The following is a 19,391-nucleotide window of genomic DNA, read 5'->3' as shown; positions in this document are numbered from 1 at the left end:
TTTCTGGTCCCATCTGTTTGATCTGTATTCCCCTTGTATGTTTATGGACATCTCTTTCTTTGGGTTACAGAAATTTTCTTCTATAATTTTGTTGAAGATTTTTGCTGGCCCTTTGGTTTGGGAATCTTCACTCTCTTCTGTATTTATTATTTTCAGGTTTGGTCTTTTCATTTTGTCCTGGATTTCTTGACTATTTCAAGATAGGATCTTTTTGCTTTCTATATTTTCCTTGACTGTGGTGTTGATGATTTCTATGGTATCTTCTAACATTGAGATTATCTCTTCTACCTCTTGCATTCTGTTGCTGATGCTTGCATCTGTGACTCCTATTCTCTTTCCTAGGTTTTCTATCTCTGGGGTTGTCTCCCTTTGTGTTTTCTTTAATGATTCTATTTCCATTTTAAAATTTTGGACAGATTTGTTCAATTCATTCACCTATTTGATTGTGTTTTCCTGTATTTCTTTAAGGGATTTATGTGTTTCCTCTTTAAGGACTTCTACTTGTTTACTTGTGTTCTCCTATATTTTTTAAGTGATTTAAAAAAATCTCCTTCTTAAAGTCTTCTATCATCTTCATGAAACTAGAATTAAGATCTGAGTCTTCTTTTATAGGTTTATTGGGGTATCCACAACTTGCTGTGGTGGGAGAACTAGGTTCTGAAGTTTCCAAATCAAACTGGTTTTTGTTGCTAATGTTCTCATGCTTGTCTCTTCCCATCTGGTTATCTCTGATGCTATCTTGCTTCCTTGTCTATGACTGGAGCCTGCCTTTCCTCTGAGCCTCTGATCCTTTGATGCTGGGGAGTCAAGCTGCATTTGTGACATTGGCTGTATGGGTTTGGATCCAGAACATAGGCTCTGTCCCCAGCAAAGTTGGCAACCAAAAAGCGTATGGGACTCTGGCTGGGCAGGGAATCTGAGTCTAGGGGTTTCAGAGGTCTTTGTACGCTGGGTACTGGAGCGGGGTTTGTGTTCTCACTTGTGATCCTGGTTGAGGCAGAATACCTGGAGAGTAAAGCTGCAACTGGTGTGTGGGCTGTGAAGGCTCTGCTCCTCAAAGGGTGGAAACCAGAAGGCATGTGGACATACATTTGTTTATTGAGGCCTACAATTTGTGTCCAGAGTCTTCCTTAGTTGCTCTTCATCTTATTCACTGAGACATGGTAATTCAGTTTATCCTAGAGTTCATCAATGCATCCAGTCTAACCAGCGGTATTTCTCCAGAAATTCTTTTTTGTTGCTATTGTTGAATCCATAAGTTTATTGTGTTACAGAATCACCACCACAAGTCCTCAGCTCTTCATTTATACAGACACTATAGAGTACCAATTTTAGCTAACTTTCCTTCTGTATACTCTAGTATCTCCTAACATAATTTTCAGCTGTTGAGACGGAATAGGATATCATAATGACAGCAATCCCAGATTAGAGTACCGTGATCTGCCTCAACTTTGTTATCAGAGTGTCAATAGCTTATTGCTGTGGTCACAGCCACACCTATCAATGCATTGCTACTTCATTGCCATTGGCATTGGGCCAAGACTATTTTACCCAATTTTATATTTTGAAAAAAGAACGTTTGGTGACTGGTGAGCTCTGATATTTATGTATGGACATGAGGATATGTATTTAGAAGGTAGGTGAAATGGTATTAATTCAGCAAAATAGAACTAGTAGCTTCTCTTCAAGGGCCTATGGTCTCTCTACACACACATGCTTGATCATGTTTATAGTTTAGGCATGCTTACTTTCCTACTGAATGGGCCTTAAGCCAATTAGACAGCTGTTGCTTACCTACAAGATAATAGTGCCACTATCACAATGTTGTGTTATCTTCTGGATCTTGGCACTTTTGGAGATTATGTGATCATAAAAGTGAAGGCATTATGAATGGGATTAGAGATCTTATAAGAAAAATTAAGGATAACACTCCAGAAAAAGCTAGTTTTGCTGGCTCTTTATTTGAAAATTTTAAGCTGCTACAACTGTGAAAATTAATATCTGTGTTGTGGAAGACACATGCATGATACCATTGTCCTCTAGAAATTCTAAAATGTTGAATTACAGCTTACTCCCCGACCCTTTATGCATAATTCCTGGTCTAGGAATCTAAAAACTAGTCTTCTTCAGTGCTTGGGAAGTGCAGTATCCATTGGTCAATGTGTGCAGCCCACAATTTCTTTTTTATGATAATGTAAAAATATATACTTTAAATATTTTATAAAAGCAATTATTAAGTAGAATTATACATGTACTAAATGTGAGGGAATAGCATTGCAACCAACTAGTTACTGTTGTACCTCTCTCTCCCTGCATTACCTTGAGATCCATTTCTTTTGTGGTTATCATTCCTGCGTGGCATGAATTACATATATTGGAAAACTCCTCTTTCTGTTCCTTTATTTCACCCATACTAGAAAACTGCCAGGATACAATCTAAAGGGAAAATAGCCTAGTTCTAAGCTTCATCGGATGTGTGCTTGAATAGCCTTGCTCTATCAATGCTATTATAACCACTGGTATCATAAGCTAACTATATATAAATATTTATATATATATAGTATATATATACTATATATAAATATATAAAATTTGTGTTAAAATGCAGTATGCACCAAGAAAAAAATTTGACCTAGTAACTATTTGTCATCTATCTATCTATCTGTTCATCTACTATATGTCTGTTTATTTGTATCTTTCTGGATCAAAATGTTTCTGATACTTAATCTGAAAATGTTGAAAGTTCAAAGATAAAGTTCTCAAATTATGGCCTATTTTTGGATTAGGGATAACCACTAAGTCGAAATAAGTTACTCTTGTTGAAAATATTTGAAATCTTAATTTTTCTGGTAAAATCTGAATAATTTGCAATTGTACGGAACAGTAGAGAAATTAGCTATTTCCAACCAGCCCATGCCTTCTGTTTACTGCCTTGTAAAAACCCTCCCTGCCCTGGTGCTATCTATCAGCTACAGCCTGCTGATTTAACTGTGTAAGCTAATGTGTGTGCAGAGGACTAGAAGTGTGGGAATATAATCAATTCCAAGAAACTCTGGAATGAAGGCTTACTCAGTAAAGTACTCACTGTGCAAACATGACACGAGTTTCATCCATTAAAAGCCATAACAAAAGTGTGGGTTAAATAGTTTAAATAATACAAATCTACACAAATGCACACATACACACACACACACACACACACACAAAGATATAATTAAAATTATTAATCTCATTATAGCACAACTGAATGAAAGTACTCTTTGATATGAAAACTGAAGAGAACTCTGTAAATCTTCAAGTGTCACGAATTAATTGTTTGTGAGATAGAAAGCCCGCATTTACAACTTAAAATACATTCCAAAACATTGCAAATAATTAACCAAATGTTATAAAATGCAACTAACAATTTATTGTTAGTGGAAGGACAGAATTTATAATATTGACTGGGTTTATCTATTCAAAACTTCAATGATAACTTAGTCACAATTATTATAATCTTTAAATCTCTATGAACCGGTAGGAGTCAATGACAGAAAATTAATGTTTAGCCAGATACTTACATTTAATAAAAAACAGCTTTGTTGTAAGATTCTTATTCGGTTCATGATTTGAATTTACATTTGAAATTTTAGAGAACTTTTGTATAAAAACAAAGAATATTTGGAAAAAACATGTGATCTATTTCCTTATAAGGGTTACAAATAATGGAATGATTATATTGCATGGTATTATTATATCAGAGCATGAGGAGAGAGTGAAATTAGGAGGAGGAAGAAAAGATAAGCAGAGTAAAGCAACATAGAAATTAAAAGGGGATTAAGAAATCAAGAAAGTATATAAACTGATAGATGTTCTTGTTTTTACTTTACTTTAGAAATAAAGGGGTTATTATAGCAGGAGCCTAAGAAGAGAGTAATAAACAGAATTCAGACAGAAAAGAGGGGCAAAGAAGAAACTATAGAGAAAGCAGAAGAAACAGGCATACTTTTCCTTATCATAGGATAGAACAGGTTTTGTCTTAACAGCAATGTAGACTTAGACTTACTAAAGTGTACAAAGTTATTTTTTCATACAGACTTAATTCATACGGAGTTTGAATCATTTAGCAATAAAAGGGCAGATCTTTCTCTATGCAATAACAATTGGAGCTCCTTTTTCATTCAGAATGAGTGAGTTCTTTCTGTACTGGTGCTCAGCCTTTTGCTCCATATAAATATGTAAATATGAATGAATTTGTGTAATTATTTAAATTGATTAGATAGATTATTGGACCGAACAAATATGAATGTGTGTTTGTGAAAATGTTAGTATATGTGTGTGTGTGTGTGTGGTGGGGGTGTCTGTGCTTGTGTACAATGACTCATTTCTCCTTGTTAAATAAAAGTTTATTGACCCAAACTTCCCTCCTGACAAGACACAGCTTCTGGCAAAAGAGGAAAAAAAAAAAAAAGAAAGCAATAGCAAGTAATCCTTTACATAATCACTTGCTCTTTAGACTACAGTTGTTAATCAAAAGGGGTTCATCACACACATTTTTTTTAATGCAATATTTTCTGAGTCTGACTTTTATTGAATAACAATCCCCAGTTCCTTTTATTTTTTTCTTCAGATGTCATTATTTCATAACTCTGTAAGCTGGATAAAACCCTATGCTTACTCTTTTCTTTTTTTCTTTTTATTGGATATTTTATGTATTTATATTTCAAATGTTATCTCTTGTGTTTCCAATGCCCCCTTCCCTTGCTTCTGTGAAGATATTCAAAATCCCACATACACAGTCCCACCTCAAAGCCCTGGCATTCCCCTATTTTGTGGAAACAAGCCTTCACAAAACCAAGGGATTCTCCTATTGATGCCAGACAATGCCATCCTCTGCTGGATGATGAGGCTGGAGCCATGGATCCCTCCATGTTTTTTCATGCATTGGTTTTTCAGTTCCTGGGAGCTCTGTAGGTTCATGTTGGTGGATATTTTTGGTCTTCCTATGTGGTTTCTAATGTATCTTCAGCTGTTTATGTCCTTTCTATAACTACTCCATTGTGGTACCTGTGCTCAAGGCGCAAGCGTTTTAATCTGTAGCAGTAAGGATCTGGCAGACCCTCTCAGGAGACAGTGATATCAGACACCTGTCAACAAGCATGAAACTGGTGTGTGTACTAATATGCGGTGTAACTATTTCTTTTAATTTAAGCCCACTATATTAGGAGAGAAGGGAGAATCCAATGATTTGGAAAGTAAATGAAACTCAACAGGTTAAAGAAGCTCCTCAATATTGATAAAATTAACAGAGCCTGTCCTCAGGGTTATAAAAACAATAGCAGAATCACTAGAAAGTGGATTCTCTGCTTGCCAGTATGTCTGCAAGTTATTCAGTGTATGCCAAGATGAAGCTTTTGGAAGGCATTGTTCATGCTGAATGATTTTTTAGTAAAGAAGCTTCTTGAGTCATGTGTTTTATAAGTATCCTGAGTAATTTAAGTGGTTTACTATGCTGTATTTTGGTTGAATCATATATATGGTTCGTGATTTGTGCCCTATCTGACTTAGAAAAAAAGGTGATGGGCTTCCAGAAAATCTGTACAATAACAATACTTTGAAATGATGGATAATTCCAAGACTCCTCTACCTGAGTTCTCAGAATGCACAATGTACACCTGAATACTGTCCCTCACAACAGTTTGTGTTCCTAAGTGCCTTTCCTTTAGATCTTACATATGACCACATCATCTTTTGTGAATTTCTTCCTGAATAGTGCTTTAGATTGACTCAAACATGGTTCATTTCCCATTGAACAGTGAATATTGCAGTTTCAGGATACTGGTTGTGTTTTTTGTTTGTTTGTTTGTTTTAATAATTTTTGTCAATTTCACACCACCTTAAGTCACCAGAAAAAAGGAACTTAATCAGAAGAATTGCTTTGTTCAGAATAGCCTTTGGCCATATCTGTGAGATACTATCTTGAATGAATATTGATGTGGTAATGCCCAATCCATGATGGTAACACTATCCCTATGCTGTTGGGCATAAGTTATAAACAACAAAACAGAACAAAACATAACAAATAAACAAACAAAAAGAGTGGAGCATGAGTCAGGGAGCTAACCAGTGATCAGAATTACTTCAAGTTTTCTTCTTCGGGTCCTATACCATCTTATGTCAATAATAGGCAGTGACTGCCTAGAGACAATGGATAGGATATCAGTGTGTATATTTTTGGAATACCTGTACACAGAGAATAACTGGAAAGGTCTAAAACAGTATATGTCTGTAAGGTGACATTAGTTTCACAGAGGATAAAAATTCTTATTGGGAGAGAATAATGGGAGAAGAGTGTGGGAGGGTGAGTCTGTAAAAGATGAGGGAGAAAGGCTGCATTCAGATAGTAAAATATATAAATAAATAAAATAACATGAGGAATAACAATTCCTAAATGAGGGGGGAGTTTAGATATAAGGGCTTTTGAATTATGAATAGGAGAATAGAAAAGAGGAGGGCTTAGCATCTGCTATGAACTTTCAAAAAACTATAAACAAAATATAGTAATTTGATATTTTCATTTTTTATTATGAGAAACTGTCATTTTATTTAATTCTTTAATTTTCTTTTTAATTATTTTCTTTATTTTTTGAAATTATAATACAATTTTATTTTCCAGTTCCTGTTTCTCCCTGAAAACTTCTCCCATGCTCTTCTTTATTCTCTGTCAAATTCATGATCTCTTTTTTTTCATTAAAGTACAGACTGACAATATCATTGTATACCTCTAATGAAACCCAACAAGGAAACTCTTTTTTTATATCAAGTACCCAAAACAGTAAGACTTTTGAAAATTCTATTATAAAAAAATTGGCTGATGACTGCTCAATGTTTTTCTAGTGCTCCATTTGAGGAGCAGAAGAAAGAGGTGGCAGAGTTTATTTAGTCACTCTACAAGTGACTGAGCAGCTAATGTGAAAGGAACACAGTGAGGGCAGCAGAACCTGTTTCTAGGAACTAGGAGCGCTGGAGCCAAGCACCAATAATTCCCATGGCATCCAGAGTTGCTCTTTACAGTTGTATTTATGGGAAGGGTAGTGGGCAAAGCCTGACCAGGAACCATCTATGCCTCTGTGTACAGTAATTTGCTCCAGAAAATATGTGTAGAAGAACAGGTTGTATGCTGTACTGTGAATAAAGAAAAAACAGACGTATGTGGTGGTAAGAACACTGAATTCTAGGGATGGGAAGTGTAAGAGTAATTTGAGGCATGCAGCTGATGGAGACAGTTTCAAAGGCACCCACTTTCAGATCTGGCCTTATGTTCAGTTTTCTCTTGCCTTCTCCTAGAATGGTATAGAGTTGATTTCTGTATCTCACAATAATATGTATGACCTTGGTTTTGCTCTGAGGCCATTGCCTTGGGACAAGGCCAACGTTGTTTGAGATCTTAATTTGGCATGTTTAATACCTATTTGAACCTTCCAAAAGCCTTACCAATATTAGCATCATGTGCAGACACTGCTCAAATGAGTGGCACCCAAGGATATCAGCAACATGGTGCCATTATATCACACAGCAGTGTCCTCTGACATTGTGTGAAAATAAGGTTAGTGTTCAGTAGCTCTGAATGCCCAGTAAATGATAGGATTCTTCTTATGAGTCTTTGGGGTGAAACTACAATCTGATGTGATGCTCTAGGCTGAATTCAGGGTGTGGTGAAAATTAAAAGTGGATTAGAGTTAACTATGTATAATTTTCTATCACCATTGGACTAGCCTTTACATCTCCATCCTGAAGACTGAAGAGGCGAGGATCACAGAGGATAATAGATTGGCAAGAGGAGGAGAGGAAAGGTGAAAAGAAGTGTAGGACATGGTCATTGAGGTAGATAATTATAGAATAAAAGACAATACAAAAGCCAGTGTTCACAGATTCCCATTGTGTTTCCCTTCCCACCATGTGAGACTGTGTCAGTTACATTGAGCTGCATGAGCATTAGGGTTATGATTCTTTAATCTGAGACACAGTTGGGTGCTGTTACCCTCATTCTAATCCATCAGTGATTTGAGATGCCCATTTGACTTCAATGACCATTTTCCTCATGCAACCATAAGGTTTGATATTTTTAATCCCTAATTGCTGAGAACTATAGTAATAGTAATAGTAGTAATAATAGTAATAACAACAACAGCAACAACAACAGCAACAACAACAACAACAACAAATACACATTTACTGTTGATCAGATAGTACAGAGCACATGGCTTTTCAAAAGCAGAATATAGAAGGTTGCTTCCATTGGCTACATTCAGGTATCCTGGTGGCATTTGTGCAAATGTTCTTCTTTTGCCCATTGGTCTGTTTCTTGTATCTTCTTGAGCAAGGGTAGGAAAAAAATTGAAGAGTAATTTCTCCTACCTACTGAAAACATGAATCATGAGACTCAACTGATTCTCAGCAGTGTTTTTGTGTTTTATCCTTCAGAGTTGATATGGTTGAGCCTCAGCATGTAGCTAGTCTAAGCTATTCTCTAGGTATGAATTCCGTGAATGACATGCAAGTCCAGCTGCTGGGGAGGAAAAAAGAACTGAGAATGATGGAATGGCCTGAGCTATACATGGACAGCTCCAGAGTATGTGGGCTCACTCTGCTTGCAAGGAAGGGTCTTTAACTGAGCTATTTATATAGTTTGTACTTTTGTCTCCGATGCTTAATGTGAGAAAGATAGGAATAGATTGTACCTCTGTTTCATCTTAACTACTCTCAAAATGTTTGCACAGCTAGTTTATGGGACAAATTCAATATCAGCCATTTGGCCACTGATAAATGAGAATCACCTGAAACCTGGAGTCTGAGCCATTCTGAACCACATATTGAGGCTGTGTCTCAAGACACTTTTCATATTGCTTAATGTAATTTTACTTATTTTTAATTTATAATAATAAAGATCTACTTCTTTGTTTGAACAACCCTGAGTGAAAATTATATGTCTGAAGGTGAATTTGCTGTATCCTTTAGTCCTTTTTTCCTCATATCTTTGTCCTCAACCATTTCATGCTCACATCCCTGTCATGTAGATAGTATTGCAAATGCTGCCATGTGTTAGACCAGTTCTCTCAAAGCCAGCAAATGATAATAACATGAGAACAGCACCCTTGATCCACATTTTGTTATTAGGAGACATGAATTAATTTGTGTAAGGACAGTAATTGTGCTTCAATCTCCATGGTGAAATACTTCTTGGGGTAGGAGGTAGAAGGTAGGAAGTAGAAGACAGAACATCCTGAGGTAGGTTAACATTATAGAAATTCCTGATTGAGATGGCACTAGAGAAGGATAGACATGGAAATGTATGAACAGTTATTGGCTTGTACTAGACATTGTGTGTGTGTGTGTGTGCGTGTGTGCGTGTGTGTGTGTGTGTGTGTGTGTGTGCCCCTGCATGTGTACTTATGTATGTGGGTACGGAGGTACATAATCACATATCACAGAATGCAAGAAGACAATTTCAGTGTTATTTATTGCCTTCTACTTTTTCTGAGACAGAGTGTCCTGTTCCCAACAGTGAACACCAGGCTAGCCTGCCCATGAGATTCTAGGGGTTTTCCTGCCTTCAAATCCCATCTACCTCTAGAAGTCTTAGGGTTACAGATGTTCAGCACCGTTTCTGGTTTTCAGAGGACTTTGAATATTTGAACTCAGCTTTTCATGTGTATACTGCATATACTTTACCCAATGAGTCAGCACCTATCAGAATAGTAAATGATTTCAATCAATGCTAATTCTGTGCTATATAGAGATGCTCATAGGTGTTAAAACAAGATTCATGCCACCTAACCACTCATCTTCTCTCCCTCCTTCCCATCTTCCATCCCTCCCTCCCATCCTCTTTGTCCAGAGAAAACCTCAAAAACTAAAAGATTGAGATGAGTTCTGGCATCATACCTCCAATCTCATACTGTTCCTGCTTTCTGTGCTCCTTTTGTGTTTGTTTCCATGCTTCTGTTTTGCTGTGTTTATGGCTGAAGTGTTTTTTCTTCCTGTGCATCTTATCCAGGATTCATTTCCCTCACCCCCTATGTTGCTGAAGATGCTAAGCAATTAGATTTCTTTATTGTTGCTTCTCATCCCACTACGTATGAAATTCAAAACCAGCACCCAAACCAGGCAGCTGATAGGCACTAAAATCAATTTTTAGTATACATTGCTGTCTAGTTTTTTTTTTTAACATTTATGCATCTTCCCTGTGTGAGTGTGTCCATATTCCAAGACATATACATAAAGGTCACAGAGCTCACTTTTCCCCTTCTGCCATGCATTCTAATGAGCAAATTCAGATCATCTGGCTAATCTAAGTATCCATACCTGTTGGCATGTGTCCCCTCCCTTTGTCTGTTAATTTGAGCACTGTGTTGAATTGGATTTTAACCCACTCTTGATATAATTCATTTAAAAAGAATACAAATTGTAATGAGCATGCTGATGATATTCTAGTCAATCTTTCCACTGAAAATAAAGGCATAGACTCAAATTGTACAGGTCCAAGCATATCTACGAGAAGCTTAAACAGTTTCCTTCTTGTTCTTACAAATCTTCAATCAGATAAAAACAGCAATGGTGGCTCCAGTTAAGGAGATAATTTCAGGTAAATCTACTATGAACTAGAATTTGAGACTTAGAGGTATTATCAACGTGGATCTTTATCATAGGAATAGTAGAAGAAGCAGTCAGATAAGGAATAAGTGACTTTTAACTTCTGGGAGAGATCAAGGTTTGGTGAAATTATATTGTGTAGATTCAGGATGTGGTGACTAAAGTTACATGTCAAAGTTAAGTTTTAAATGCAAACACTTGAACGTTTTTCTGAGTATAGCTTAAATCAAGATTAGAATTAAAGGAATTTGGGGATGAAAGATGCTTCAGCATTTGATTACTTATTATTAGTAGCATGAGGAACAAAGTTGAGACCCAAGAACCCAGTAAATTGTGGATAGGTATGGTGACCTAACTTTTAATCCATCACCAGAAATCAGAGTGAGAAGCCGTTTGGAACAACATGGCTAATGAGATCAATATTGTTGGTGAGCTCTGGTTTGACAGAGAGAACTGTCTCAAAGAAGAAGATAGAAGTGAAATGGAGGAGTCCCAACAGCACATGTGCTCCCACACATGCATGAGTTTAATCAAGCATTCAGATCTACACATCATATACACATGAAGAATACAGAAAAGAAGAAGTTTAGTAAAGAAAGCTGTAACTTGGATTGATGAAGAGGACTTTAAGGTTCAGTAGAAAGAATAGAATGTTCAAAATTGCATACTATTTGGTCAAGATGTAACTGTTGAATGTAAATTATTTTTGTGAACTTTGTTGAGGATATCTGTAGTAAACTATTTACCATCTCAGTAATGTTGGCTGCATAAGAGTTCTCCTGATTTCCATGACTTGGTCATCAGGAAACACAGGTCAATTCTTCTGATAGAAAAATGTGGCATTCTCGTCTTCCATACCTCATGTTTGCTTTGTATGTCCCTACTTGATATTTCCATTTTTTCCTTTCTTTCTTTTTTAGAAGATCTCCTTATTTATTTCGTGTATGAGTATGCTCTCGTCATGCACACCAGGAGACAGTACTATATCCCATTATGGTTAGCTGTGAATCACTTATGGTTCCCAGTTAACGAACTCAGAATCTGGAAGAGTATCTAGTTCTCTCAAACACTGAGTCACCTCTCCAGTCCCTCCCTTCTTTTTCTAACCTGTGCCCATCTGAGCACAATTTGGGAATGATTGGCAGTTCTTACTAGCAGACGAGATGTGTCTGCCATAGTAATTTTAGTTAAAAATTTAAGTTCACAGTGATAGAGTGTAGTTAGGCATAATTTAATTTTAATCCTTTAAGATTATTACATCCTTTATGGTCTCATTGTCTTACAACCAGGATTCAGAATCAAATTTGAGTGTGAACTTTCTGTTGCTGTGATTATTCAAAATGTGATATTTCATCTGTTTGTTTGGGTTATATTCCTGAGTTTTTTGTTGTTGTTCATGTTTGTTGCATTGATATTAAGAAAAACTTTTAAGATACTTTGTATTCTGGTTTGATTATTATTACAGGATTGATGTCACTAGCAAGAGATGCCAGCAGCCTTTCTTGCAAAAGAGCACACACTTGAGAGTTCTATATGTGTCAGAGCTCTGCCTGGAATATATGCTGGAGTTATGGCTGAGGAGGTGAATCTTTGTGTAAATACTATCCTTTAAAGTCCTTTAAAGTCTTTATGGACTTATACTAGAACAAGAGAATCCTCATGAAAAAGCCAAGAACACTGTCATGAAAGTACACCAGAGCATACTGAAGGCAGAACTATGATGAGTCTCTCTTGCCAGGCATATGCAGACTTTCTGGTGAGTTCTAGCCTGGAGACTCTTTATCTTAAAATAAGGTGAGAGATAAACAGATGGATCACTGGGTGTTAACATTCAGTGCCAGAGATTAGCAGCCTAGGTTAACTATAAGTAACCAACATAAACATAGGAGAAGAAAACCAATTCCCCAGTGTTATCTCCTTACCTTGACTAACTTCACAGTGCACAATGGCACATAGGCACACTCTAACCTTACACACACACACACACACACACACACACAGACACACATGGACACACACATAAAATTTAGAGTGTTTCTCACAACCAACTCAATCACAAATCCATACCCTGTATTTTTGAGCATTTGAGCCTACATTCAGTGTCTTATAGCACATAAACTCAGACGCTCAACAGCAGATCACGGCCACCTACCAAAGTGGAGGAGTGGAAGAGGTTTCCTTATTTTCTTATTGCTACACACGCACGCGCGCGCGCGCACACACACACACACACACACACACACACACACACACACACCCTGTGAGAAAGAAATAGAGAGCAATGTATGAAGTTAAATGTGTTTACATTTTAGAGTCCACATATTATTGTTGAATTCCACAAGTCAAAAGCAATCATCTCTGAAGTTGTTTTCTTTAATTATATGAAATGAGTTCTGAAAGCTGAACATATTAGAAGCAGTAATGCCACTTCAACCAAAAACAAATGCTCTTTCTATTTCCAGCAATTAAAATCCAATTTTTATTGCTTTTCCCAGGATTAATAGGAGTTTGATGCATTCTTGAAAGGGTTGACTTTTAGATTCCCAAAGCTAAAACCATGCCTGTGGAGAAACAATTCATGTGCTTATTTCTTCTCCCCAGGGAAAAAGCTAATTTAAGAATATATATATATATTCTCTATTTACAGAATAAAAGCTAGGGAGGTCTGGTTTAAAAAATAAACCTGTGAGACTCTTATTTCCTTATAAACAGCATTATTTGTATGTTATAATGATTATGGTTTTAAAGAAATAAAGTATTTGATTACAGGTCTTCTTCTTCAACAAGTAACTTCATAAAAGAATATTTTGAAAGCTTACAAACAATGCATAAAACATGTGATGGTTCTGTCCAAAATTCAAAGGCCCTGTAGGGGTGAGTTTATTACCAGCTGAGTTTATTACCAGCACACAAAATCAATTTCCTGAAAAGTGTAAAGAGGCAAAAATCTGAGGTAAACATTAGATATAATTCTGAAGAACCTATTTTCTGCTTGTTTTCTGGAAATATTGAATAGAATAATTTGAATTAGACACTTTCACCCTGATTTATTTGCATGTTGCCCTTTCGATTGGTGATATTACATTTTATGAATTATTTTAGACCTGCTTTTACTTCAAAATATAAGCAGGAAGAAACTGAAAAACACATTTACATAAGATGGCTATAAAATGAAAAATGTCACCTAGCGCCATCATTACCCCGGGCAAAGGAACCGAGAAATAGGGGCAGGCCCTTCTGGTTGCTGCCCTCATGGAGAGCTGAAACTAAGATCCAAGGAGTGAATTCAGACCTGAAACCAGAGGTAAGACCAACTTTTCTGCTCTAAGTGACCTGCATGGTAGACTCCGGACACGCGTGCACAAGAACAGCTGAAAGCCAGTGGACAGGAACGACTACAGGCCTGAAAACAGAACACTCTGTTCCAAAAATTGGCTGAAAGAAAACAGGAAAACAAGTCTACAGCACTCGTGACACACAGGCCCATAGGACGGTCAAGCCACAGTCAGAAATAACAGAAAAGGTAACTCCAAAGACAACCTGATGGCAAGAGGCAAGCACAGGAAACAAAGCAACAGAAACCAAGACTACATGGCATCATCAGAGCCCGATTCTCCCACCAAAGCAAATACTGAATATCCAAACACACCAGAAAAACAAGATCTAGATTTAACATCACATTTGATCCTGATGATGGAAGACTTTAAGAAAGGCATAAGGAACTCCTGTAGAGAAATGCAGAACAACACAAATAAACAAGTAGACGCCATTAGAGAAGGAACACAAAAATCCGTGAAAGAATTCCAGGAAAACACAATCAAACAGTTGAAGGAATTAAAAATGGAAATAGAAGCAATCAAGAAAGAACACATGGAAACAACCCTGGATATAGAAAACCAAAAGAAGAGACAAGGAGCTGTAGATACAAGCTTCACCAACAGAATACAAGAGATGGAAGAGAGAATCTCAGGAGCAGAAGATTCCATAGAAATCATTGACTCAACTGTCAAAGATAATGTAAAGCGGAAAAAGCTACTGGTCCAAAACATACAGGAAATCCAGGACTCAATGAAAAGATCAAACCTAAGGATAATAGATATAGAAGAAATTAAAGACTCCCAACTCAATGGACCATTAAATATATTCAACAAAATCATAGAAGAAAACTTCCCTAAAGAAAAGGATGCCCATAAACATAAAAGAAGCCTACAGAACTCCAAATAGATTGGACCAGAAAAGAAACTCCTCCCATCACATAATAGTCAAAACACAAATGCACAAAACAAAGAAAGAATATTAAAAACAGTAAGGGAAAAAGTTCAAGTAACTTATAAAGGCAGACCTATCAGAATCACACCAGATTTCTCACCAGAAACTATGAAGGCCAGAAGATCCTGGACTGATGTCATACAGACCCTAAGAGAACACAAATCCCAGCCCAGGTTACTGTATCCAGCAAAACTCTCAATTAACATAGATGGAGAAACCAAGATATTCCATGACAAAACCAAATTTGCACAATATCTTTCTACAAATCCAGCCCTACAAAGGATAATATCTGGCAAAGTCCAATAAAAGTAGGAAAGCAACACCCTAGAAACAGGAAGAAATTTATCGTTTTTGCAACAAAACAATCAGTCAACTAAGGAGGTCAAAGGGATACATTTTGGAAAGGAAGAAGTCAAAATATCACTATTTGCAGATGATATGATAGTACTCTTAAGTGGCCCCAAATGTTCAACTAGAGAACTACTAATCATGATAAGCAAATACAGCAAAATGACTTGGTATAAAATTAGCTCAAACAAATCAGTAGACTTCCTCTACTCAAAGGATATGCATGCTGAGAAAGAAATTAGGGAAATGACACCCTTCATAATAGTCCCAAACCATATAAAATACCTCAGTGTGACTTTAACCAAGCAAGTGAAAGATCTATATGTCATGAACTTCAAGTCTCTAAAGAAAGAAATTGAAGAAGATCTCAGAAGATGCAAGCACCTGCATGCCCATTGATTGACAGAATTAATATAGTAAAAATGGCCACTTTGCCAAAAGCAATTTACAGATTCAATGCAATCCCCATCAAAATTTCAACTCAGTTTTTCTCAAAGATAGAAAGAGTAATTTGCAAATTCATTTCGAATAACAAACACCCAGGATAGCTAAAACTATTCTCAACAATAAAAGAACTTCTGGGGGAATCACCATCTGTGAACTCAAGCAGTATTATAGAGCAATAGTCATAAAAATTGTTTGGTGTTAGTACAGATACAGGCAGGTAGATCAGTGGAGTAGAATTGAAGTCACAGAAATGAACTCACATACAAATGGTCAACTGATCTTTGACAAAGGAGCCCAAGCCATACAATGGAAAAAAAATAGCATTTTCATCAAATGATACTGCCTCAACTGGAGACCAGCATTTAGAAGAATGCAAATTGAAATTTATGCATTCTTTTCACCCTGTGCAAAGCTTAAGTCAAGGTGGATCAAGGACCTCCATATCAAACCAGATACACTCAAGCTAATAGAATAAAAAGTGTGGAAGAGTCTCAAACACATGGGCACTGGGGAAAACTTCCTGATCAGAACACCAATGTCTTATGCTCTAAGATCAAGAATCTACTAATGGGTTTTCATAAAACAGTAAAGATTTGTAAGGCAAAGGACACTGTCATTAGGACAAAACAGCAACCAACATATTGGGAAAAGATCTTTACCAATTTTAAATCTGATAGAGGGCAAATATCCAAAATATACAAGGAACTCAAGAAGTTAGATTCCAGTGAGCCAAATTGCCTTGTTAAAAAATGGAGTACAGCAAATACATAGGCGAATGCCATCATTAAACCACTGAACTGAGAATGGGACCCCAGTTGAAGGAATCTTAGAAAGGACTGAAAGAGCTTGAAGGGGCTTGAGTCTCCATATGAACAACAATGCCAACCAACCAGAGCTTCCAGGGACTAAGCCACTATCTAAAGAGTATACATGGACTGACCCTGGGCTCCAACCTCGCAGGTAGCAATGAATAGCCTAGTAAGAGCACCAGTGGAAGGGGAAGCCATTGGTCCTGCCAAGACTGAACCCCAAGGGAACTGGATGGTTGTGGGGAAGGCAGTAATTGGGTGAGGCTGGGGAGGGGAACATCCACAGAGAAGGGGAGGGGGAAGGGTTAGTGGGATGTTGGCCTGGAACCGGGAAAGGAAATAACAATTGAAATGTAAATAAGAAATACCCAAGTTAATAAAGATGAAAAAAAATTCAATTGAAGGTTAAAGCTAATACCCCTAACAATGGACCTGGCAGTTACTAATCTGTTTAATTGATGTATTAGGACAGGTGGTCAAGTGTACCTAGTGAATACTTCTTTTCACCTTTATACTCTTTTCATTCAGATTCAAAACAATATTTTTTTTCTATTTTAATAACCAAATAGCAGAAGGAAAGCATCCTTACAAACAAAAATGTCTTTCTTGGTCTGGAGAGATGGCTCAGTGGTTAAGAGCACTGGCTACTCTTCTAGATGTACTGGGCTTAATTCCCAGCAACCACATGGTGGATCACAACCATTTATAATGGGATCCGATGCCAGGCATATAAATAAAATAAATAAGTCTTTCTACAAAATGCCTTTTCCTCTTGATGTTTTCTTGCTCTCTTACCTTCTTGCTCTTTCCCTTTATCCCTCTTTCCCTCTTCCCCTCCTCCCCTCTTCCTCCTTTGTCCCTTCTCTCCCCATTCCCTTCCCCACTTCTCTCCATGTGCTCATGGCCAGTCTTTATGCCTCTACTCCTCTTCGCCCCCACTCTGGCCCTACTTCCTTATTAACTCCCCTCCTCATGCCATGAATAAACACTAGACTATACTAAAAAAAATGGAGTACAGAGCTAAATAAAGAATTCAGAGCTGAGGAATATCTAACGGCTGAGAAGCACCTAAAGAAATATTCATCATCGTTAGTTATTAGGGAAATGCAAATCAAAACAACACTGAGATTCCATCTCATACCAGTCAGAATGACTTAGATAAAATCTCAGGGAAAGCACATGTTGGTGAGGATGTAGAGAAAGAGGAACACTCCTCCATTGTTGGTGGGATTTCAGACTGGTAAAACCATTCTGGAAATCAGTCTGAAGGTTCCTCAGAAAATTAGACATTGGACTACCTGAGGACCCAGCTATTCCTCTCCTGGGCATATATCCAAAAGATGCTCCAACATTCAACAAAGACACGTGCTCCACTATGTTCATAGCAGCCTTATTTATCATACCCAGTAGTTGGAATGAACCCAGATTCTGTCCAACAGAAAAAGGATACAGAAAATATGGTCCATCTACAAAATGGCATATTACTCAGCTATCAAAAATGACTTCATGAAATTCATAGGCAAAAGGAATGAACTAGAAGACATCATCCTGAGTGAGGTAACCTAATCACAGAAAAACACACATGGTATTCACTCACTGATAAGTGGATATTAGACCAAAAGCTCATTACCCAAGATGCAATCCATGGACCCTATCAAACTCAAGAAAAATAATGACCAAAATGTGTATGCTTCACTCCTTCTAGATAAGATGGATGAAGCTAAAAAGTGTATGTTGATAGGAACTGGATATAGATCTCTCCTGAGAGACACAGCCAGTAAGTTTAAAATACAGAGGTGAATGCTAGCAGCAAACCACGGAACTGAGAATAGGACCCCTGTTGGAGGAATTACAGAAAGGATTGAAAGAGGTAAAGGGGCTTGCAACCCCATAAGAAAAACAATGCCAACCAACCAAAGCTTCCAGGGACTAAACCAGTACCTGAAGACTACACAGATTGACCCATGGCTCCTACTGCACATGTAAGAAAGGATGGCATTCCTGGGCACCAGTGGAAGGAGTAGCTCATGGTCCTGCCAAGGTTGGACTCCCAGTGTAGGGGATTGTCAGAGGGGGGCGGTAATCGTGGGTGCACGGGAAGGGGAACCCCCATATAGAAGGGCAGGGGGAGGGTTTATAGGGCTTTATGTACAGGAATCTGGAAAGGGAATAACCTTTGAAATGTAAATAATATTTACTTTACGCAATTTAGAGAGAGAGAGAGAGAGAGAGAGAGAGAGAGAGAGAGAGAGAGACATAACAGTATCAACTAATCAGATCCTGCAGAGCTCCCAGGAACTAAGCCTCCACCAAAGAGTGTACAGGGGCTGGTCCATCTCCCCCTATCCACTATATATGTAACAGAGGAGTGACTATCTTTGGCCTCAGTAGGAGGGGATGCATTTGTTACTTTGGAGGCTTGATTCCCCCAGAAAAGGGGGATGCATGAGTGGTGAGGTGGGAGTGTGAGGGTGAGTAGGGGTGTACCTTCTTTGAGATGAAGGGGAGGGAAATAGGGAGCAGGACTAGTAGCAGGGGTATCAGGTTAAACGATGATATTTAAAATGTAAATGAATAAAATAATCAGTAAAAAGTAGACTAATGTGAACATCTGTAATCTGTAACTTGATCATTCTTCTGGTGAGATGTGAGGTAATAAATTTCAAAAGGACAACTAACTGACATCTGCTGATGAAAAACAACATAGACACCCAGTCTTAAGCCACAATGGAAGTATGGGCTGAATGAATTTCTTCGTTCTGTCTTCAACTCCTAGCATATACATACTGGTTCAAAATTCTAAATCCATTTCCTGAGGATTGGACTCCCTTTTCTAATCTTCAAAAGAAGTAGACATGTATGCAATTCACATAAAAACAGACACAC

This window comes from Rattus norvegicus, chromosome 13 (genome assembly GCF_036323735.1).
Source record: "Rattus norvegicus strain BN/NHsdMcwi chromosome 13, GRCr8, whole genome shotgun sequence".
Lineage (NCBI taxonomy): Eukaryota > Metazoa > Chordata > Mammalia > Rodentia > Muridae > Rattus > Rattus norvegicus.
This window is presented reverse-complemented; position numbering follows the sequence as displayed.